The sequence below is a fragment of the Hyperoodon ampullatus genome (assembly GCF_949752795.1).
Source record: "Hyperoodon ampullatus genome assembly, chromosome: 3".
NCBI lineage: Eukaryota > Metazoa > Chordata > Mammalia > Artiodactyla > Ziphiidae > Hyperoodon > Hyperoodon ampullatus.
In genome coordinates, this window is record NC_136916.1 from 161,722,539 (window position 1) to 161,748,251 (window position 25,713).

Sequence of the window (25,713 nt, forward strand, 5' to 3'; positions counted from 1 at the left end):
AGTTGCAATTAATGTATGCTAACTTTTATTTTCTGGGGAAGACCTGGGAAAATAAATGTCATACAAGCCAGCAAGAGTTTGAAAAGGTTAATTCACTAAAATGTGGTGTTTACCTAGTTCTTGAGTAGAGAAATGGAGCAATAATAAAGAAGTTATAGAAACAGTAACTACTAAGAGGACTTGATCCAATGAATCAAGTGTTCAGGTAATAAATCACTAACTCTTCTTTCTTTTCTCCCTTCATCTTCTCTTTTAAACTTGAAATGGCTTCCAGTCAGGTAACTCATGCCTCAGCCTGGCCTCCACTATTTTTCAGGTGTCAGTAACTTTAATGACAAGTGGTCCCATAGACAATTTTGTTGGACAGGTGGTTCTGCAACTATTTTGGTTCACTTATTGGGTTTATACTGCAAGTGTGCTTTTTAAACTCATCTCATGCAATATACATTTCATAGAAATAATTGGGCAAAGACTAATAGTTAATTCAGTTATATACAGATATAGATATAGATGAAAAATCATACTCAAAGGAATCCCTATAAAATGGGGTATAGAAATAAACTAAGGGCAGAGGAAGTAATTGATCATATTGTAATAGGTCATGAAGGAATTCAAAGCCAAGAACATTGGGCTTCGGAAATTATTCCCTTGATTGACAGGGAAGGAGGATGAGATGTCTATGGAAGGGATTTAAGACCATGAAGTTGGATAGGGCACTGGAAGGAGTAAGATGGAACACGGCTTATAGATAAGAATTGTGTCGTGATCTGTATGCCACAAATTTATTATGCTTTCCTGTAAGTTGCCATGTGTGGTGCTTGACTAGAACAGGCCTGAGTATTGGGAGAACTGAGGTTGCTGCTTTGTGTGCATGCAGGTTTTCTCATTCTGACAATGGTTGATAAAGCTGCCTCGATCTTCAATCTGAAGTAGGGTTCAAGCTACCTTACCTCTACAGAGTTATGAATGCTGGATGGAGAGACAAGAGTAGTAACACTATTTTTTCCCTATGATGATCATTAAATAACATTTACTTATTTTATACAGTAATCAGGAAAAGTAGTGTATATGATTTTAGTAATATTTTGTAATTTTTACATGTTATATGCTCTCTAAAAATGTCCTAACTTTGCTCCTCAAGACCTTGCTGTTCCATAAAAATTTACAATATAAAGTTAATCCATAACTCCCAGAAAATGCTTGATCATGGTCTCTAAAAACCCTCTTCTCTATCAATACACATGATATTGAGTACTGCATTGCCCTGTATCAGGGAGAAAATACCATTGTATATTCCAGAAACAACAACAGTTTAGTGGTTGGGGGACTGATGTCTGTACAGCACATTGCTGTATGTCAGAATTTTATAGACCTCTAGGCTCCAACAAAACAGCTAATAAATTTGTTCCTATTATAGTATAAAGATCTGAAGTCATCTTTTTTTGGGTAAAAGTATTACATAAATATTAGAGCATGTTAATAACTTTCTTGTGCACGTGTCTGCCACATGCTTGTGAACAAAGAACTTTTTAAACTAAAGAACTGATTCAGACATCAAAAATGTCATGTTTTTAATTGTTCCTTACTGTAAAAGGTAATAAATATTTTTCATAGATATTTGGAAAATACATAAAAGGAGAAAAAATATCAGGCCCTGACCTACTTTCAGGGGCCACCACTGTTATCTGATCTATTTTCTAGAGATTTGACTTTCTTAAATATTCTCTCACTGAGACTAATCCTGGTTCAAATAATTGTCACCTGAAGCTTGAGATATCAATACAGCTCGTATTTGCTCTCCCTTCCTCTGGGGTTTTGCCATTCTAAACCAGCCCACATATGTGCAAAAGAGTATTCCTAAAAGGTTATTCATGGCTAGTTCACTCTCTTGGCCTTGGCCTAAATATTGAAGAATGAAGGGTTTAGGAAGAGAAGCCACAAAAAAGAAGGAGGGGTGTCTTTTTTGGTAATTTGTTTTTCAAAAAGATCATAAAAGGCTGTTTACATTATGGGAACCTCTGATTTGAACAGGTGGTTCTCTGAGATTTGGTACAAAATGATTGTAATTGTTTGCCAAAGCATGGGACTAAGTAGACCAAGGTGTGACTTATTTCTACACCAGTTGGCTTCATTTAGCAATAGCAAATGCCCCATCTCATGGTCATAAACTTCACCCTGACATCTAGAGAAACACCTTTCAAACATCTACTGCAATTCCAGGAAGCTGGGCGGCAAAAGCATATATTGATCAAAGATGCAAATCCCACTTCACTGTTGGAAAGTCTCTTTGAGGATATATGCCACCATCGCAGGCAGCACCAAAGCTGCATCTAGATCATCACGTACTGGCTCTGAAACAGAACTGAAACACACAAGTGTTCTTAAATGCTATGGATAGTATACAATTAAAAAAATCTCTATATGGATAGATGGACTTAGCAACAAAAGGTTGTGGCTCCTGCATCTTCACTGAAGAGACTATCCCATGTCTCCACTTTAAACTACTTTAAACTCCCCAAAGAGTCTTCATTCCTACGAGGTAAAATCAGTGTTCTTAGGATAGTATACATTGCCCCCCACAGCCTCTTTCTTCTACTGTTCACATTTAATTCCAAACAGATTGTAGTCTCTGCACACACAGTTCTGTAACCTGCCTTCACATCTTTGTGCACGATGTCACTTCATCAGCTCTCTTTAAAGAATCAGTTAAGTTCAGTCATCACTGCCTCCTAGAAACCTTCCTTGGTTCTCTGCCTACATTGGATATTTATGGTGTCCTATCCAGATCCCCTTTACTGCCAGGATACTGATAGCCATCATATGCTGACAGTGTTGGCCAATCACAACTCACAGTTATACTTTTCTTTGGAGAGTTTCGTTCAGCCAAATGGGAGCCATTTTTTCCATAGAACAGAGCACAGCAAGTCCCAGCAAGCCTACGGCTCAAATCCAAGCCATCACCTGAATTTGGGAATAAAGTTTCATTGGAACACAGAGGTGCTGTGTCTTACACACTGTCTTCCACACTACAATTGCAGAGCAGTTGCAACAGATACTAAATAGCCTAAAAAGCATATAACATTTACTACTTAGGCTTTTACCAAAAAAGTTAGCTGATCCCTGAGAGTACAAAACGTGAGAATGATTCTATGTCGTAATTTGTGCTCCAGAGTCCAGAGCTTTCTCATTGGATCATACTGAAGCTGCCCTCTAGCCAAAACCACATTATTGTTTAAACTTTTCTCCTGTCCTACTCTTCCTCCTTCATTCCGTTTCCTGAGGTCACCCCCTGAATGAATCAGTGAAGGTAATTTAGGAGTGGATCCTGAGGGACCTGATTCAAAGTGAGCAGAGAGAGCAGTACACAAAACAGATTAGGGGAGAGTTAACTGACCTATGGTCACTCCACACTCTGGCAAGGGTCTTGTGTTATGACTCACATACTGTTGAGATGGATGGTTCAAGCAGTTTAGCGGGCTGGTCAGTGACCTGGCTGGAAGAGCACAGTAGGAGGGTCAATGACAAGGAGATCTGGGAAAAAGGCATGTGGGCACAAAGGACGGGTTTCATTTTACTAAATATCAATGCCCATCAGAGAACATCCACTGCAGAAGTGGTACTAAACCAAGTGGACAGAAGACTCGGTGAGTAAATGTAAGCCAGATCCTCTACTTGTTTAACTACTGGTTGCACGATGAACTTCTGAAAAGAGTATCCATGACTAAGAGGGTAAAGATTATAATAGATGTTCTTATCACACACACACACACACACACACACACACACACACACACACAGAACAATAATAATTATAACAATAATAACAATAATGAAAAATAAGAGGGAGGGAGGAAACTTTTAGAGGTGATAGGTTTATGGCATAGATTGTAGTGATGGTTTCATGGGTGTACACTTATCTCTAAACTCATCAAGTTGTACACATTAAATACACACAGCTTTTTTTTTTAAATGTCAATCATATTTCAATAAAGTGGCTTAAAAAAAGAGTGCCTATGGTAGCAGACATGAAGACTACACATGTGTTCAAAACCATGAGGAATCTCTCATCAGGTCTGAGATGCTAGAGTGGAAGCAGAAAAATTCAGGATGCTATCCCCTCTCATACATTCCATACTCTTATCTCCATCTTCCATCCACCTCTCCGTATTTATAAAAGTGTTTTACTTGGGTTTAAGATACATAGAATGCAGTCTGAGCCTCTCTTGACATATTTGTGAAAGCTGATTCTCAGCTAAACCTCAAACATTTTGCTAATTCCTGCAACCTTAGCCTGAACCTGTAACATAAAATAAACTTCAGTTTACCTGTTCTTTCAGCTTTTTTCTTTGATAATGTAATATTTCATAAGGGTCAGAATTTCCCTGTAATAAGATATATTTGTTTTGAAAGCATTTGCTATATTTCTGTCTATAGACAATAAATTTAAGAAGATGATCATGGGTCCTAGCCTTGAATCTATATAAAGAATGAAACATGGGGAGAAGGTAGAGAGTCTGTTTTTACTAATCATCATTCTGTAAAGATGTCAACTCTCCTCCCATTTCTATTCCATGAGGACTTTATCACAGCCTTCTGCCTGGCATTGAATGAGACCCCTGCTCTGTTGTCCTTATGCCCTAAAACACGTCAGGCAGGGTCAAGGCCAAATTGTAATAGGGGCAAAGAAAACAAAACAAAAAAAGCCCTCCCTGGATCTACTCCCCTTGAACTAGGGATGGAAAGTGTATCTTGATCAAAGAAATAATTTTGGAAGACTGAAGATTGGGAGGTAATATGTTTTCTTTATTTTGATTAATTGTAAGATAAATGTAGAAATCCAGTCTTCTGATATAATTGAAGGGAAAGCTTCTCTTTGAGGTACAGAGCAAAAATAAGGAATTTACTACTTTTAAAATAGGAATGAAGCAGTTTAAGGAGAATACTTTCCGACGCAAGATACAACGCGATTATTTCAGAAGAAAATTTCTATGAATTGCTAAAAGTTGAGTTCTTAATCATCATCTGAAGTACAATCTCTCCTTTTTCTGAAAATCATTTGGTTTGGGACTTTATAAAAGGTATAAGTGTAACGAAACTTTTGGATGAGATTTCTCTGTAAATTCCACCAACACTGAGTATTCAGGGAAACTCATCTGTATTCAATGAGGTAGATAAAGCAAAGGTTTTGAAATAAGAATTCATTTTAAATCCAAGCTTTGCAAATGAATACTCTCTAACTAAAGTCTATGGGCCTTGGTTTCCTCATCTATAAATGAGGATACTCTACCTTAAAATTGTGTTGCGACCGTGAAATTGGGTAACATATATGAAAGGGTCTGGCAGAAACAGTAAGAACTCAGTTGATCTCTATGTTTTCTACTGTTCTTCTCTTCTTTCCTTCCCTTAAAAGGAAAAGAAATAAAATGACTCCTGGATTATCAGTACATGAATATGCATGTTTTGTAACATTTTACAGTTTTTCCAAAATCCAATTTCAACTACGGTTGTTTTTTTTTTTTCTTTTACAATATAATTACTCTGAGGTAGAGATATGATATGCATTCTATGTGATACTAAAGTTCAATTTCTGTTATACTGGGCAACAAAATCCTGGGGATGAGGGTGGCAGTATGCTACAGATGCTACAAAATGGACGAACAATGAGGACAGTATGCTAAGTGAAATAAGTCACAAAAAGACACATAATGTACGATTCCACTTAAATGAAGTCTCTGGAGTAGTCAAATCCATAGATAGAGAAATGAATAGTAGTTGCCAGGGGTTGGGAATAGGGGGAAATAGGAAGGTGTTGTTTAGTGGGTATAAGTTACACTTCTGCAATATGGAAACTGTTCTAGCTGCTCTTGGGCCTACGGATCACTTTTCTTCCACCCGTTGATTCAGGGAATTTGATCCACAAGACCTTTATATTTCACTTCCTAAAGCCATTGCCACTTTTTCTTTTATGGCCAGTTTACCCCAGTGCCTAATGTTTCTGGAGTTTTCCCTAATAGAGAGAGCACACCTCTTGCATACCATCCCTCCTTCTGAGCTGTACTTTTATTTGGGACTGCACATTAGAATCATAAGAGCTTTAAAATACCTCAGCCCTACCCTAGACCATTTGAATCAGAAATGCTAGCGGTAGAGCCATGATATTTTCATGTCTAAAAGTCTTATCAGGGTACTTAAATGCATAGCGTGGTTTGAGCACAACTGTTTTAAGCCTTTCCTTATGGTTTGTCCCACTTAGTCTCACCTTCCTTAGTCCCATTCCCTCTAGGTCTTATTAACAAAAAGAGAAATTTGTATTTTATTAATCCATTCTTAAATGTTAATAATTGATATTATATAAAAATATTATCGTTCTTAAAAAAAAAGTAGATAAAAACATGTGTGTTAACCAAATTATGATGGTAATTCTTGTCAGGAAAATGCGATATCCAGTCTTTAACCAAGTGGAGTTTTTTGCTCCTTCCCACAAACATCGTAGCGTTGATTACTTAGCCCATCTATAATTGAGCCCACCCTAGGATATATATGTCAGATGTGTCAGGTTTTTATTAGTCTCTTTGAAAAAAAATAATTTAAGACTTGAAATGTGTATGCAACAGCCTTTTCCAAACCACAAAGTCAGATTCCTTGGTCAAATAAATTTAGGATAGCCTGCTAAATAGATTCTAGTACCGAGTCCTATGATGAGGGCTGCCCCCACCCCACCAACAAGCAATTCTTGGGACAACAACTGAGTGTCCTATAATTCAACTCAATTCTGACACTATTTACCAGGAGGCAGCACCATATTCCATAGGTTAAAGTTTCAGTCCTACAAGACTGCCTTCGCCTGTTGCCTTTCAGAAGCCAGTCTCAAGTCCACGTTGTTACCTGTACTCCTGACTGGCTGGCTATAAATCAGAGGTTCCTAAGACTCCCTTTTCAGGTTCAATTAATTTGTTAAAGTGGCTCACAAAAGTTAGAGAAACATTTTACGTACTAGATCACTGGTTTATTACAAAAAATATATAACACAGGAACAGTCAGATGGAAGAGATGCATAGAGCAAGGTATGGGGAAAGGGCTGGGAGCTTCCATGTCCTCTGGGAGGGTGCCATTCTTCCCAAATATACACATGTTCATCAACCTGGAATCTCTCCAAACCCTGTCCCTTTGGGTTTTTACAGAGGCTTCATTACACAGGTATGATTGAATATATAATTGGCCATTGGCAACAATTCAACCTCCAGCCCCTCTCCCCTCCCTGGAGGTAAGCTGTGGGACTGAATATTTCAACTTATAATCACATGGTTGGTTCTCCTGGCAACCAGCCCCCATCCTTAGGTGTGGTCCAAAAGCTACCTCATTAGCATAACAAAAGACATCTTTAGGGCTCTCATTACTTTGGAAATTCCAAGGGTTTTAGAAGCTCTGTGCCAGAAATAGGGATGAAGGCCAAATATATAATTATTATAAATCACAACATCACACCTGCCTCCAATAATCCTCTCCTGGAAACTATTACTTTATCTTGCCTGATATATTAGGAATTTGAACCTACTGAATTCAGCATATAATGTTTGAAAATATTTAACAAATTAGGACATACTTTAGTTAAATAAAATGAAACCCAGTAGCTTCATTCTAATAAAAAGAAGGCATTTGCACAATATGATTTTTACTACATCAATTCACTCTCATGATCAATGCAAACTGTCACTCTGATCTGTCCTATGTAACTTAGAGAGATGAACAGCAATACAAATATCCACATCAACATTGATGGATCAATGAATGAGTCATATAACTTATTATTATCTAAATATTGAAATATTTAAATTTCAGATACAGTTTTGAGTCATGATAAGTAACACATGCCAACGAATCAATATATTATGTGTAAATAATTAATTAATGTCCCTTTCTTCCCTCCTCTCTGTTAGTTTCTAGGAGAATGAATTAATAGGATTGTCTCCATTTAATTTTGCCATATTTATAAGGGTTAACATTTCTATGTTTTGAGAAAATGCAGAAGGAAACAAACAAACAAAAAAGCTATAAAGCTTATAAATAACTGTAAATATACCACCTGTCTTCAAAGTAAAGATTTTTCTTTAGGTGAATTTAAGTCATTCATTTAGTTTTATCATAATAAATCACCATCATTATCTACTCACTCATGTGCATTCTAATCATGGCAGGATGAGGTGTCTGCAACTATGTAAATATGGATATTCTACTCATAATCAAAACTGCAATATAATGACCCACATCATGCCTAAAGGGAAAAGCAAGACTTCCAGAAAAAGATCCATGAGGGGATTTGGTTCAGTCATGTTTTAACTAGAAAGCAAAGGTTATTTCTGAAGAGATCAGCCTTAATCATGCTAAAGTATTTGCAATCAGCATTAGACTATTTTCCCAGGCCTAAAATGCTGGGCTCAAAGCACACTTGTTTTATCTTTACAAAACCAATCAGCTCTCATTTTAATTCAGTGAACTATTTCACAGTATTGGCAATTTTTAATGAACTACTCCAAAGAATAGGCTTATAAAAATGGCATTCCCTTTCTTCTGATTGTGTCAACTTCAATGACAAATGTGAGAAAATAGTAAATAATTTTTTTAAAAAAAAACCTTTAATATTTACATGGTAAGTATTTTAACTGTAAGGCTTAACAAACAACAAGTTCCCCACAATTTTATTCACAACAAATGTGGAAGGACCCTCAACAGAAGGGCAACAAATAAATATATTATAGAGTATATATCATGTGATAATATTGCATCATTATAATGTGTATTAATGAACAAATCTTAATAAATTGAGAATATGTTCACAATAAAATGCAACAAGAGAAATGCCAGGAAACCCTCTATAAAAGTGCCATCAAGCGTATACGGAAAATGCATTGAAAATACACCAAAAATAATTTCAGTGGTGTCTCTTTATAAGGATTAGGTTGATTTGTTATCTCTTGAAATAGTTCTGTATTTTTCAAACTTTTTACAGTGGCCATGTAGTACTTATATAATCAGAAAATGTTTCTTTTTATTGATAGCTCTTCTATGTATTCTTGGGCATAGTCCAGTTAAATCACTGAAGCACCACTAAAGTCAAGTACACCCTATACTCTTCCATGCCCTGGCAAAATTCAAATTCCTTAGAAAACACACTGTGCTTTGCCCTACTTTCGGACTCTTCATTCTTTTTTTCTGTATGCAAAATACAAACATAGGAAGCAGGAAGCTTTATCAGAGCCCAATCAGTATCAATGGCTTTATTCTATTTTCTTATAGTGTCTTTTTTTTGTGGATTCTTACTAATTGCATGACATCTCTTGACAACAGGTAACAAGAGGAATACCATGGCCATGCAGCAGGAGAATCGGCTGGTCATAGTAAGAGCTTGATATACTAAAAGGCAAAGAGGGAGCTAGGCTTGTACCTTGTCCCGCCCATTATTCAGTTAGCACTGAATAATAATAATCTCGGAGTCTGATTCCTTTCCATAATATTAAGGAAATATCATCTGTATCCCATGCACTATTTCAGACTTATCACCACATACCCAACACTGAGCAACTTCATTTCCCACACAGGAGCAAGCAGCCCCCACAAGGGCAATGCTACCATTCTGCAGTGGAGAAATTTGAGACTGATTTCTTGCCTTTTTCCTGAAACTGTGAAGAGGATAATAGTTACTTAATATTAATGAAATCTGACTTTCTGACTTCCCTCAGCTTAATTTTGTCTTTAAAAATCAACAAAATTATTCAAGCCTTTTTACCAAATGTTGTCAGCCTTCCCTTCATGTTTGATGACTCAATCTGTCCCAAATCTAAGACTGAGTCAGTGATTCCAAAACCAATAATTCGATGAAGCCAAACAATAATCAATGCAGAAAAAAAAAAGAAACAGAGATAAAAATGAAAAAGCATTTCAAGTGAGATTTGACAAAAATGACTATACCTACATCATCCAACTTCTCTAATTGGTTAACAAGTAAATGCACTGGGAAGAATTGTTTAAAAAGCAAATTAATTGGCATCTCACAGAATAAATTATTTGATTGGCAGAAATTTAAAAGTCAAAAATATGCTCTGAGTCTGCATTTCAACTCCCAACATATTACATATAAGACACTTTTTCAATTCCATGTTAAATCAGCTAACTTACTCCTTCTTAGTAGAAAGAGAGGGTGGCTGTTAGGGCTAGCTTAGAAACAGGTATAAGAGATGGAACTTGAAATTATTTGTGTTGAACCATCTATCACAAGATTACAGGTGAGCATAGCAGGAGGTTCACATGTTGGTAATATTTTCTCTACTACTCCTAACTTTTGGTCATCTGCTGTCATAAAGATAATATCAAAACTCTACTGGAAAATCACCGTTATTTCCCATTCTATCTATAATACTCCTTCAATATGTTGGGGAGAGGTACAGCCTGTAATACATCTTTTCTTCTCTGTACTCTCACCCTAGAACATCTCATTCTGTTTAGGACATAAATAAATATCTTATGTTCATCACCCTCAAATTTATCTAGTCATAACATTTCTCTGAGTGTGACTCAAAGGCTGAATTGTCTTTTAGACATCTCCATTTGGGCATCAAATAGGCACCTCAAATTTAACTTAGTCCCTACCCTACAAAGCAATCCTGATCTCATATTCCCAAGTCTTTCCCATCTCAGTTACAGGCAATAACTTTCACCAATTGCTAAGGCCAAAGTCATAGTCATCCTCAGTTGTCTCTTTCTCTTGCCTTCATTCTTCAGTCTATGACCTAATTCTACTCATTTTTAAATTTAAAAAGTATCCCAAGTCCAGACACTTCTCCCCATCTCCATTATTGTAGGTGCAAAAACTTTGGAGACAATATTACCAGCTATTAGTGTTAAAGGAACAGGCAGTTCATAACAAAATAGGCATTCTAAGAGTATGTGGCAAAGAAACATAGAAAAATAATTTCAGGACCATGGAATTACTCAGCTACTATTAAAAGTAAAAGCCTTCCATGATCAAAAAATGTTTGAAATACTGTATTTAACAGTTAAAATAGGTTCATTTGCCCTTAGGTTTCTCAGAGCCTTTAGTATGGAAATATTCATCAAAAATTTCACAGAGGGTGATATAGTATGAAGGGTATTGAAAATGTATTTGAACATGAAACCTGTCTGAGGCAAACTCCATACCAGTTTAAGAAACATTGCCTTGAATAAAATGTTTAGACTTTACATGTGTTGACACTTCCAAATTTAAGATGTTATTCTTCCAGCTTGTTGTTGTTTTTGCTGCTATTGTTGTTGTTGAATTTTTTCATTTTCCCAAACTCTAAACATGAAATATTCTAGGATTTAGTTCTTTAAATTCTTTCTCTAATCTCCACAAGTGATTATTTCACTCCCATGGGTTTAAACACTATCAATAAATTCAGAAATCTCTTGTCTATCTCTAATAACTACCCCTTAATCCCTGCTGAACATCTTCCTTGGATACTTAAGAAGCATCTCCAAGTTAACTCTTTATGTGCCCCCATCTCAACCAGCTCTGTCTTGGCTTGCTATTTTAGTAAATGGCAGCTTCATTTTTCTAATAATTAGGCCAAAGAAACACTTGGGGTCATCCTTGACTTCCTCCTTCTTCTCTCATGCCACATATCTTATTTATCAATTAACACTGACATTCAAGACATATCATTTATGCTGAGGCCACTAATTTGTGTCATTGAGCTACTGCAAACCATATCCCTCCTCTGCCCGACACCGTCCATTGACTCCTTATCTCACTCAGAATAAAAGCCTTTACCATGGCCTAAAAGTACTTACACAATTTATCCTGGACTACTTCTCTTACTTCGTGTTCCTACCACTCTCTCTTCTCTCACTACACTTTAACTGAGAGGTTCTCTTTGCTGTTCATAAACTATGCCAACCATGCTCCTACCTTAAGGCCTTTGAACGTAGTTTCCTCTGTGTTAAGTGCTCTATCCAACACTCTAGTCTCTCCATAGCTTGTTCCTCACTTGGTTCAGGTTTTGGTTGGAATATTGACCCTTAGAGAGGTCTTCCTTAACTAGCCAATCTGAAATAGTACTTTTCTTTCCCCATCATTTCATCTCTTTATTTTGCTTTACTTTTTTTTAATACTACTGTGATGATTAATATTATGTGTCAACCCGGCTAGGTTACAGTGCCCAGTTGTTTGGTAAACACTAGTCTAGACACTGCTGTGAATGTATTTTGTAGATGTGATTAGCATATAAAGTCAGTTCACTTTAAGTGAAGGAGATTACCCTTGATAATGTGGATGGACCTCATCCAGTTAATTGAAGGCCTTAAGAGCAAAACTTGAGTTTTCCTGAAGAAGAAGGAATTCTGCCACAAAACTGGAACATAGAAGCCCTGCCTGAACTTTCTGCCCATCAGCCTGCCCTACAAACTTCAGTCCCAGCCTGCAATATCAACACCTGCCTGAATTTCCTGCCCTACCAATACTGTCTTGCCAGACCCCATGATCAAGTGAGCCAATTCCTTAAAATAAATCTCCTTATTCACACAAACACATGCACACACACACACACACACACACACACACACACCCTACTGATTCTATTTCTCTGGAAAACCTTGACTGATACAACTACTTACCTGATGTATTATGTGTTCCTTTGTTTTTTTCCTCTCCCTACATCACTAGAATATAAATTTGTAAGACAGGAATTTCACTTCTTTGGTACATTATTCCATACCATCTACTAAAAATGTGCCAGCAACATAACAGGTCCTCACAAAATGTTTGTTGAATGAATAAGTGAATGCTATTTTGCAAACAACTTAATTCAGGGTAATTAAATTTGAATAAGAGCAAAACAGAACAAACAAGGAGTACTAACTTTATGAAGTCACCATGTACCTGTTACATAATTTTCACAAGTATTTCTAGGAAATGATCTATATATGTCCACATGCAAAGTGTAAAAATAATCAGCAATGTCATCTTGTGTATCTTCTTATTTAATCCCACAACCTTTTAGTATATAGCTAATAAGTTCCAAGAATTTTCACATGTGTGATGTTTAATACTCATAAACATCTTACAAGGTAAGAAATTGTATTTAAAATGTAAGAAATATAACGCTCAAAATGGTAATGGGGTAAAACATAATTTTGTTGTAGGGAGGAGTGGAACATTGCATTTAATAGATTAAAACACGTGCTTTGTTATTACAGCAAATGTAGATAATCAGAAGAAACAAGTGTTATCACTTTCTTATTAAATTTCTACTGCAGTTGCATGTAATCTGCAATGCTTCATCTTGTCACAAAGGAATAATAATATTATTGGTTGGGGAAGTTGTAAAGAGTTACATGAGATAATTTATACGACAGTTCCTATCTTAATTTATAACAGATGTAGAATTAGAAAATTATCAAGTTTGAATCCTTCAAATTCATTCTTGATTTTAAAAGCCAAAACCTATGACATGAATTTTAAGTGGAGGTATTGACACAAGACTATGAAAATGGAGCACATCTACTGACCTTATGAGTTGATACATAGAAAAGAGCAAAATCTGAAAAAATATTTCCTAGTAGGTACCGTGATGTCACTAAGAATATAATTAGCCATTGTGTCATGAAGTTTACTTCAGGTCAATTTTATTTTTATTCTGTACTAAAATTGTAAAGTTTATATGAAGTTCTTGTGTGGCCTTCTACCTTTACTACAATGATTTATTGATATATATCATTTAAACCTAAGACAATAGTTCTTAGATATTTTGTAGGAAATCATATTCGTTCATTTACATTTGTTGTAGAAATTAGGTTTTATTCTGTTTGGCTCACTATGACTTCACTGATTTTGTTATGATGATCTCAACAAGCATAAAACCTGGTAGTAACCACCTATTTTCTTCCTTGTACCTATTATTGTATAAGTTAAAAAAAAAATATTATAGCAATGACATGTTCATAGCTCACCACTAAGTTTTGACTTTTTTCTTGATAGTACCTACCACCTTATACAGTGGATGCTCAGTAAATGTGTATTAAATATGAATTACCTCAAAATCTGAGTTCACCATCTCACAGAAACAAATAAATGGTAGAAAAAAACAAGGCACTTAAATTCAGTTTTGTTAGTAATATATAAAAATCATGCATATATATGAGGGTTTATCTCAAATACCTTGGTAATTTTCTTCATATCAGCATTATAATTTGGCTGTGTTTTCAAATATCCAACTCTCCCACCGCAAGAATTGATAGTCTGTCTGAAAATTCAATTGCTTGAAATTTTACTAATGATGGTGTTCAGAGTCAGGAATTTATCAAATAGCTGCATTTTCCTCATTTGGGGATATTTGGAAAACATTTCACTATCTCCACCATTCAAAAGAAAACACTGTCTTCGCCTTTAATGAACAAAGCATTTACTTTTTTTGGAAATGTTTTCACCCAAAGAAAAAGGTTTTCATTTAGAAATGTAAACATTTTGGCTGTTTGGGTGGTACCAAATAAAAGATTCCCTGATTGCTTTAAATGAACCATTTAGAAATCCTTGCCAATGTAGACACAGTCAGTCAGTACTCCACAATGTGTCAAAGTGTTCCACCTTCATTGGTGCTTTGTAAATCACACCAGGGATTTCAGTAAATTAAGTCGACTTTTTCACTAGAAACCAGATGTTGCACCTCCACGGAGTTTTACTTGGGAAAACAATGCACTATTAAGTGACTATGAGCCATGCAATCAGGAAGAAATATTGCACCTGGATGTCAAAATGCATGCCAAGTTTCAACCAGCAGCAATAAAAAGCCTTCAAGGCAACACTCAATCCCCCACTAACTGGAATCTAGAATCTAATTTCTAAATTTTCTAAATTCCAAAGATGTGTGATAGACCTTAGACTTAGGTCAAAAGCACCCCTAGTTTAAAGTGTCTAACGTGAAACAGGATGTGTGTGTGTGTGTGCGTGTGCACACATTTGTGTGTTTCTGTATGTGTGTATGTGTGTATGTGTATCTGCAGCAAAAAGCCCATATCAAAAAAGACTACCAGAATCAAAGACCTAACTCAGCCAGTGCATCCAGATTCTATAGCAAAAGTAATCAAACAATGTAGAATAAAAAAAGAGAAGGAAAAGAAGGGAGGTTAGGAAGAGGAAAGAATGAAGGAAAACAAAGACAAGAAGGAAGAGAGGAAGGAAGGAGGGAGGGAGGGAGAGAAGCATGGAAAGAGGGAGCAAAGAAAGAAGGAAAGAAGAGAAAAGGAAAGAAACATTTAGAAGCTGAAAATATATATTCATCAACTCTAATGTATGTCCAAGACCTCCCAGATTGTAGCTACGAATAATCGCACTTTTCACTCACCCACAGGACTCCAAATTACTTAAGGATACCCCGGTTTTTCTGGGCGTCCTCAGAAGAGTGTCTCACATGAGCAAATAACTTGGCCACTGCCGTCACCACACAGCAGCACACAGGGATTACCCTGTTCCTCTCCTCTTACTTTTATGTCTACTTGTCCCCTGACATGCCCGTGAAGCCAAATGCTGGAGACTTCCTGCCACTGCCCATTATATGTCTTCCTTTTTTTATCCTAAGGATGCTAACCCATGTTGCATAAGACACCTTCCAAGTATCCCAAAGTATTCCAAGATACCTGGCAATACAAGATATCAATGGTTTATATGAAAGAATAGGAAAATGACCTCTTCTCTAATTATGTTTCATATTTCATGGGACTCTGGGCACAAGCACGGATGATTGTTCAGTGTAGGTGAGATAATCTTTCTTATGTCAGCTTCTGGTCCTTCTCTACCATAGGAAATCAAACCTAACCCAAGGAGCTGGCCATAAAACACAGTTTCTCACATCTTACTCAGTGTTCCACTATTAGCGCATTGTCTCCGAACCCCAAACTCTTTCTTTTTTCCAAATTGTAAAAGAAAATATGTCCTCACATGACAGTGTATGTATACAGGGGAAAAGATGCTTATGCCAGCAAGTCTGTACTAATACCATCCTGAATCACGTAACTCCTTACATACATATTTATATCTAATTATACACATATTTATATAATGTGCAATCAACTCCCACTCTTTATAATTTCATTTATACACAAAGCCTTTTTCTAAATTTCCTATATCGTAAAATTTATAATTTCCCTAAAATAACCTCACTGCATTTTATGGAGGAAAAAGACATTTCAGACAAACCACCCATTTTTAAGAAAAGAAAGGTATTGACAATCAACATTTGAGAAATATTTGTATTTGATAGCTTTACTGAGTTCACTGATTGCTTTGGTGGATGTACTATCAATTGCTGAATTAAAAAATTTCCCTAACACATAATAGTTTAAAAATAAACATTTATTATTGTATTGTTTATGTGGTTTAGGAATGCAGAGGCAGTTTTTCTGAGTGGTGTGGCTTAGGTTCTTTCATGAAATTGCAGTCAAGATGTTGGTCAGGTTTACAGTCATCTAGAGGCTTGACCGTAACTGGAGATACATTTCCAGACAGTTCATTCTCATGGGTGTTGGCAGGAAGCCTCCTTTTCTTGCCACATGTATTCTCCACAGGACTGCTCCAGCATCCTTGGCATCCTCTCAACATGGCACTGGCTTCTCCAAGAGGGATTTAGCCACGAGAGAGCAAGAAGGAAGTTACAATGCCTTTTATGACCTTGTCTCAGAAGTCACACACCATCACTCCTGCCACATTCTCCTTAGTAGAAGTTAGTTACTAAGTCCAGCCCACATTTTAAACTAGGGGAATTAAGCTGCAGCTCTTGAGGAGAGGAGAATCAAGGACTTTTGTATATATTTAAAATCACTATAGGAAGAATATGTAAAATACTTAACAAAGGCTCAGGAAAAATATGGCCAAGACTAGATGAATCCAGGTTCCCTTTACTGGAGATCCTAAGATACTGTTCTTTGAGACAAAGAGGAAAATATCTTAATATATAACAGTATCATTTGACTAACATCTATGTTTTGGATCTGTGTAGGTTTTAGCCTATTTTAAGGTCTTCACATAACTGAGGTAAAGACAGACAGACTTCATTCTCAATTCTTTGGTCCTTTGTGCTGTTGTTAGTATGGGCACAATTCCTTTTCTAGTAAATGATACGGAACTCTCTCATTCCAATGGTAGTGCCTATACTGGCAGATGGCACTTTGAAGTGGCCTAAACAAACCATTTATAGAAGGCATGAGAATGGCATACATGATTTTCCGGTTGGGAAGGGATAAGCTACAGATTGTACCATATTGCTATTGGCACGACAGTTCAAAGTACCTAAATTGACTAGAGGAATGTTAGAAGACAAATGAATATGTTATAATAAATTATATTATGATAAAAATCTGCCTCAGCATTACATCTTAGGGATCCTTCAATGTAACAGCAACAACAACAAAAATAAGATATTTCATTTTTTCTTCTCTGAGATTAGCAGTTTAATGTGTAGGTGGCAGGATAGATAACAGACGTCTGGTTTAGCAGAAGTGAGTGTCAACAGTGGCAGGATGGGCAGCAAATTTTTATAATATTGGCAATTCAAATTCAAGTATCAGATTAGTGCGGTATTAGAATCATTCATTGGAATATGCTTGGAGGCCAAAACTTTTCTAAGCAAAACTTTCAATGATTTTTAAGCAAAATAATATGGTGTGTGTCAGTGTGTGTATCAAAATAGGCCATCCAATATTAAAATGTCTGATGTTCAGCCATAACTTTAGTATACTTTACAAAATCAAAATTCATCTGAGTCATGGATCAAACAGAGCATTATAAAATTGCAGCCCCACTGCTGTTATTCCAACTTTATATGCACGTGGCAAATCCTGTGATGTCAGCATCTAGGACAAGCCCTGGCTTTCATCTATTCTAATTCAACCTCCAAAGTATTTAAATTGTGACTCGTTTTCAATTTGTCATTCAAATATCACCTACGAGGTACATAAAATGATTCATTATCAAAATCAACTATATCAAAGCCTAGTCTTTCTTCTTCTGCCGAACAAGTGAGGCATCTTAGTAATAGAGTTTGTAGGAATGGCCATTGTAAAATAACTTCTTTGTGCTTGAGTTTAATATTTATACTTTAAAAGGCTACCTGAACTTATGAGGACATGGTTATAGTAAGACCAGTTTTTATTTTTTCCATACAGCCTCATTATGTTAACTTTTGCCCTGTAACAAACTGCCCTCAAACTTGGTGAACTAAAACTACCACCGATTCACAGTTCTTTGGGTTGGCTGGATGATTATTCTGGACTGAGCCAGCTCAGCTGATATCAGCTGACCATGATCATTTGTCTGTAGTTACCTGAAAGGTCAACTGAAGGAGGGATAATCTAGGATGGTGTCACACCTACACACCTGGCAGTTGATAGCCAGTCACTTGAGACAACAGGGAGGACTGGATCGGATGTTTCTCATCATCTAGTAGAATAACCTCCGCTTTTTCACATGGTGGTCTTAGAGTTTCCCAGAGCAGCAAGAGAGGGACAGCTCATCTGCTGACATAATATTTGCCAATAACTCACTGGGCAAACCATGTGACGTGGCTGACCCAGATGAAAAGGGAGGAGAGATAGGTTCCACTTATTGATGGGAGGATCTGTCATGTCACAATGCAAGGTCAGGAAAGAAAAGAATATGCAAAAAATCTTACAGTGTACAACCTTCCTCTTGTCTCAACCTTTGTAAGAGTGTAGGGGTCCAGTAGAGTTCACAATATGGGCACAAGTAGTGTGTAACAGTGAAACAACCATGGGCTTTGGAGTCAGAAGAATGATCTGACCTTTCATTCATTCACTGATTTAATCAATTTTAATTCATTAATTCCTTCAAACAGTATACATTTATTGAACACATAGATTATCCCAGACAATTTATTCAATAATCATTGATTCATCAAATGTTTTATTGAGTGTCTCATGTTCTAGGTGCTATTCTGTGCACTAGATAGTTGGCAGAGAACAAGACAGCAATAAAGAAGACAAAAGTTCTATTCTCATGGAATTTGTATTCCATGTAGACCAATGCGCACACACACACACACACACAAAAAAAAAAACACACACACAGAGTAGAACATTTAAAAAAATAATAAAAAGAAGAAATGAAAGAGTTACTTTGACATAGATGGTCAGGGAAAGCCTCCTGAGATGACATTTCATTTGATACCTGACAACAGGAAGAAATCCATCCTTCAGGATGGAGATCATCGCATAGGAGGCAGAGGCAAGATCCTAGGGCAAGGATGAGCTTCACGTGCTCAAAGAATATAAGTGTCTTGCCAGAGGTGAATGAGCAAGGTGAAGTGTACCAGGAAAGGAGGCAGGGGCTGGGTCATGTTCAGCCCCTGAATCCTGGATTTAGGAGTTTAGGCTCACTTTCATAAAAAGTTGCTAGAGGGAATAGTCTATAAATGAGGGGATATGACATGGCCCCAGGTAGGTACATCTCTTTGGCCCTATGGGCTTTTGCTCCACAGAAAAGAGCAGCCCTAGAGCAGGACCAGAGTGGGGTCCTCTATAACACAGAGTCCAGGAAAGTGAACCCTATTACGCAGCCTGAGGGTAGAGTCCCTGCCTACAAAGATTTCATATTGCGTATGTGGGAAAAGTATTTTAAACACAGGGTGGAAAATGCTTGTTGAGGGATACTCACATATCGTTTGACCCCCCACCCCCCACACACACAGAAATAAAGGATAGTCCATGGGCTATTAAAAGATTATAAGAGTACTTCATAGGGTTATTTTAAGGGAATCACGACCCATAGCAACACCCAATATATATTATATTCCTTCCTTTAAAAATAATCAATAAAAATACATACATAGTACACTGTCAAGCCCAATGGTAATCACAAAAGAACGTTTTATAAAATTTAGTCACTGCCTTCACTCTCCACTCCACTCCCTCTTTAACACTGAACTTTGATGTCCACGTCCACCATCCTCTAGCTCTCTGGGTCTCTGGAATCCACACCTCACTATCAGAAACACAAATGTCAGCTTAATCTCTTTATGTTACACGTGTCCAGTATTTCAGATCACACTTGCCAACATTAGTGTGAAATATCTATTTATGATTACATTTGTAAGATAGGGATTCAATCCCCCTTTGATTATCTATTACAGCAGCAGTGTGATTGAAAAACTACATACCAAGAAAAATTATCTAATTTAGGGTGCATGTTCAAAGGGTAAAGGAAAATTATTTATTATTCCACAAGGAGGATAAGCACATGTCTACAAAATAATAAAGATCAAAATTTTAATTTATCTTGGGTAATTATTTTCTTTGCACTTAAAAAATCAAGCATACTACCCATTTTAATTCAGTTTTGCTTGTTTTAAAAAATTGAAAACATATAAAATAGAAACTAATAAGATAAAATAATTAAATATAGTATAAAATAATTAATAATAATAATAACTAATAATAGTATAAAATAATTTTTAAAAATTGAAAACAACACTTTGAGTTTGTATTTATTCCCTGTTACTTCAAGATGAATAAATTTCAATGATGAATAAAGACCAATAAAATTTTGAGCCTTGAATCTTATTTTATACTTCTTGGGAGATAACAAATGCTCTTTGAACCCAAAATTGTTGGTGAAAAAAATATTAAGAACACTTTTGTTCTTCTTTTTACAATCTCTTTCCCATTCTCTCTACTGTTGTTCCTATAGCATTGCTTCTTACTCTCCTACCCACAAAAACCCATAAACACACATGATCCAGAAACTATTTATAAATACACAAACAAATCATTTCCCTTTACTGTTCTGCAGACTAAAATAATAACTCATCAAGAACAGCTTAGGCAAGCAGTTATTTGCAGGGCTCAAAGCCTCATGTCTACTAAATGATGATGATTTCATCATATCATGTAGAAGTCCATTTCAAATTTTGAAGTGTTGGTATATTAATTAATAGGTACTCAGTTTTAGAAAAAAAGGGAGAAACAATCAAATAAATGTGTCCAGCAAATGTTAATGATACCTCTTTATAATATATATTTACCTGATTATTGGCATTTATTCATTCAACAAACATATAGTATTAATCTCTTACTATATTCCAAGTACTGTTTTAGAAACTTGGAATAAAACTTTATATAAGACACCATAGGAGAAGACAGCCTTGTAAAGAATTACGAAGGCAGAAAAGATGAACCACCTTACTGTTGCTAGGGATAGGGAGTGTCAATGAAAATCCTACTGAGAAGGTGATTATGAATAGGGAACAAATGGAAGGTTTATGGGTTTACAAAGAGAGGAATAAACAGTAAACAAGGACAGAATGAAGTCTAAACATAAAGGTGTGAAGTCCCTTCATGCATCCTGGATCCAGCAAGTGTTTTGGTACTGCAGAATCTTAGGTCTTTGTATACTAACAATAGGCAACGAGTCTCAAAATACTGGTAAGGGCCAATTGCTGAAGAATCATTTAATGCCAGATTAAAGAGTTTATAATTAACCTTGATCATTTGGAGAACCATTAAAGAGTTCTAAGCAGGAATGTGGTTGGGGAAAATTAATTTGGAAGCAGCATAAAATCTGGACTGATCAACAAAGACATAATTTAGAAATCTCCCCTGCCTGAGCACCAGAATGAAGTTTACATCATAGAAGGATAGGATGGGCTCTACAGACACAGAAAGTAGAATGAATCATGTTCCTAAATAGGAGTCCCAAGAGTTGGACTAGAGAGACCCCAAAGTTATAGGGTGACCACACTGGGAATTTTTATCAGCTTGTATATAATTGTGCCTAAGGCAATATTATCCATAGTTTTACTCTCCATTCAGTCAGAAATACAGACATCTTACTATATGAACCATACACAAGTCTCTATGATGCTCCATTGCCCAACTCCCACCCCTTTCATACACCTCTATGGTTCAAACAGAAGTTTTCATAAAACTATCACCCTTAGTCCAGGAGATGCATTGGGACACTGACAGTTCTTGCATATCTATTTCATTTAGAAATGGTAGATAAGACCACCTAAACTGATTGCACAACCTTCTACTATAATACATGGTGATCAGCAGTTTGAACATTAGTTTAGAAGAGAGTTTGGATAACTTGAGTTTACGGTTGCCTGTGTCCAGGTCCAGCCAAGTATATGCTGACTTAAAAGACTACTAGAAAACAGCTCTGGAGCAATTAGACATCATCTGCCCAGTCAGCTGCACCTGATACCCAGGTCCAGCCAAGTATATGCTGACTTAAAAGACTATTAGAAAACAGCTCTGGAGCAATTAGACATCACCTGCCCAGTCAGCTGCACCTGATACCCAAGAAAAGCCAACTGTTTCTGAATTAATTATACTCTCTCTATCTCTAGCTACTTTATCACCAGCTACTAAAGTATCAGTGGTTACAACGACATATTTTCTGTTACTAATAAATCTTCCCTGGGCATATCAGAGCACTGTATTTTAAAATGATTTAGCAGTAACTATAGAGCTACTAAGTGTTATGTGAACTGGATCGAGTTCTAATTGCCTTTATCACATACTATTTTTTTATTTATAGCACTTGAAAAACATCCCCAAATGCATTATATATATATATATATATATATATATATATATATATATATATATATATATATATATATAGTGATGTTTTCAACACCAAGCAATAAATGTCATTATTACCCCCATAACCACAAAGCAAAGATTCATTTTTACCAAGCAGTCTTATTCCACAGATATTTTATTTACTTGATTTTTTCTTCTTGAAATGTTGCAAACAGCACTCTAATACAATTTTTTCCCTTCTTGGACCACTAGTTATATGTGAATAACTGGAGATATTTATCCTTTATCCATAGTTTCTCTGTATCCATAATAGTCTATCTGTACACTTAAAAGTGAGCCTTAAAAGGCTTTTCCAACCTGTTTGTATAGTAGAAACCTTCCACTCCCCTTCATTTAAAAAAAAAAATTACCTACTTACATGGAGTAAAATACCTTAATGTATACAAATAACCAACTCTTCCCATTCTCACCTATCCCACCATACACATATATTTGGTTGGTTAGTCAGTTTGAGACCTAAAATGATTTAGATTATGTTTATTTCATAATCTGATTTTCTTCCTTTAACTAATTTATGATATCTCTGTATTATAACCTCATAATTCAGAGTATGAATTTGTAATCAGGCACCTGAAAACTTTGTCCCATCTTGGCCTAACTTGGTTAATTAATATTAATGTTTAATTTTCTAATTAATAATAAGTTAAATTGCCTTCTCTGTTAAAAATGGAGATAATGAGAGTATCACCTTATGGAATCTTTCTGAGAATTAAATAATACAGAGCATGTAAAGCACTTAACAGTGCTTTTCACATAGCAAGGGTTTATTAAATGTGAGTTATAATTATCGCTACAGAAATGTGTGACCTCCGTGCCTTGACATAATAAGCATCTAAATGTGTCACCTTCTATCTTTCAACCTGCACTCTCAACCTTTCATCTCTCAACACTGAAAAGCTTGACTGAACTGCTGGAGTTCACATGAAGACTGAAGGTTGGGCATGGACTTTATCATTTTGTTAAACATTGAAAATACTTTTTAAGTATAACATTACCTGTTGTCATGATTTATTTCACAAATATAGTTTTACAAATACATATATTACAATTACATAATCAAGATATATAATGTGTACTCTCATTATCTTCATTCTTTATCATTCTAAGGAAGTAAAAATTTTTCAAACCAGCAAACCCCTACCAAAAATAAATAAATAAATATGTGTAAGCTTTCCCAATGTATTACTTTCCATAGCTTTGTACATTGAAAACCATTTGGACTTACACATCAATATCTTCTGCAACGGGGGAACACAGATTAGAAAATGAAAAGTAATCATAGTAAAAAATCTGTTACTATGATCTGTTTAAATTCTTCAAGGTCTTTGATTCTGCTCTGTGCAATCACTATAAGGACAAACACAGTGCGTCTGAATAACTGTACTACATTAACAGTTTGATTTGGAATATTGTAAATTTCGGGGATACTTCCATTGTAATTATTATCTTATATGACTAGAAAAATTTTTGTTGGGCTAAAGGAATTTCTTAACAAATATTCTACCTCCAACACCTGGCCTCATGTTCTTTCCTTCTATGATCATATTTAGTGACTCATTTGGTAAATCTTACCACAAACAGAACTTCAATTACAGCTTAAAAGTCTCAGTTTTCAAAGTCAAAGTCTCTTCAGGTTGTTTTAGAAACATTGGCACTGCAGTGCTCCCAGAGAGGAGGACTCTACAGGAAGACATGGGAAGAGGGTGGGGGTCCTTAGTTTCACTTTAAATATAAATCCAGAGACAAATTAGCAAATATTGAGTAAAATTGTCCAATGCTTTCCAAGCCCATTTATATTTCCTCTTAATTAAAAAAAAAATTCTTTACCATGTGGACTAGTATTTCCAAGTACTTATACTTAATGTCACATACTCCCATTTCAAATGAAAGCCTCAAATTTTTTTCAGATTTTGATTTTGAAACTTTTGTGAATACAGCGGACCTTGAGTTCAAGAAATGACTCTTCCCAGAATGTGGCCAGTTTCGCCATCTCTCAGGGATCAATTCCTTCTCTTATAAAGAGAAAACATTACACTCTCTATCTTACAGGCTTGCTGGGAGATATAAATGAGGAAGTGTATACCTTATTTAAGAGCACACATATGATAACTATAGAAAATTATTATGACTTCTTTTAGTTACAACCTCAATAACTCATTATATGTTTTTAACCATCACCTTCACAGATCCTCTTTAATGCTACAGTACAGCAACCTCGCTCCCATCTTAAGTACTGTGCACTTCCTTTGCATGTATTTTCAATTTTTTACCTTCTCAAAATACAGAAACCACAACTGCCCACATCATCACAGGTGTCTATGTATAACCTATCTCTTGTCATCAGGATGATACTTGATTTGCATTCCAGTGTCCTTCCTAATAACATCTCAGGTTTTGTGGCCCCACTTACATAGTTATGGGAAGGGCTGAAATGACTGGGAAAATTTTTGCTCGATTTAAAACACATTTCTTCATCCACACAAGCCATTGTGCTGGGCCAAGTTACGCAATGATAAATAAGGACAATAAAGGGGAGAAGAGAGACTCAGCAGCTGCAAGGCAAATGCTACCAGCATGAGCTGTGAGCCAAGAACCGGAATCAATACCGCAGAGGCCTTTTTTTATGCTCACTGTTATGTTATGTTTTATTCTTCATCACTTTACACCGCACTGGCTGACACTAAAACTCATCGGGTACTTTTCTGCTCACGCACCCAGATACTTAGGATATTCTTATAATCTACTCTTATATGATTGATTCTGCATTTATGAAAAGCTGTTAAGGTCAAGTATAAACTCAGAAATTTCACTCATTCACCAGCCTACACCCAAAGTAATTTAAAATGTATTTATTAATACGTATCTTCAGTGTTTATAATTGCCCATGCAAACAAACACAATATTTTTGCTATTCTTTATCTTAATCAATTGTCTCCATAAAATACAAACAAACAAACAAAAAAACAAATGAAGACTGTCCCATTCCAGGAATATGCAGTTCTTAAAATGCACTTTTAAGGAAGAGCATGATAGCATATTTTTGGAAGTATGAGCAGATCAGGT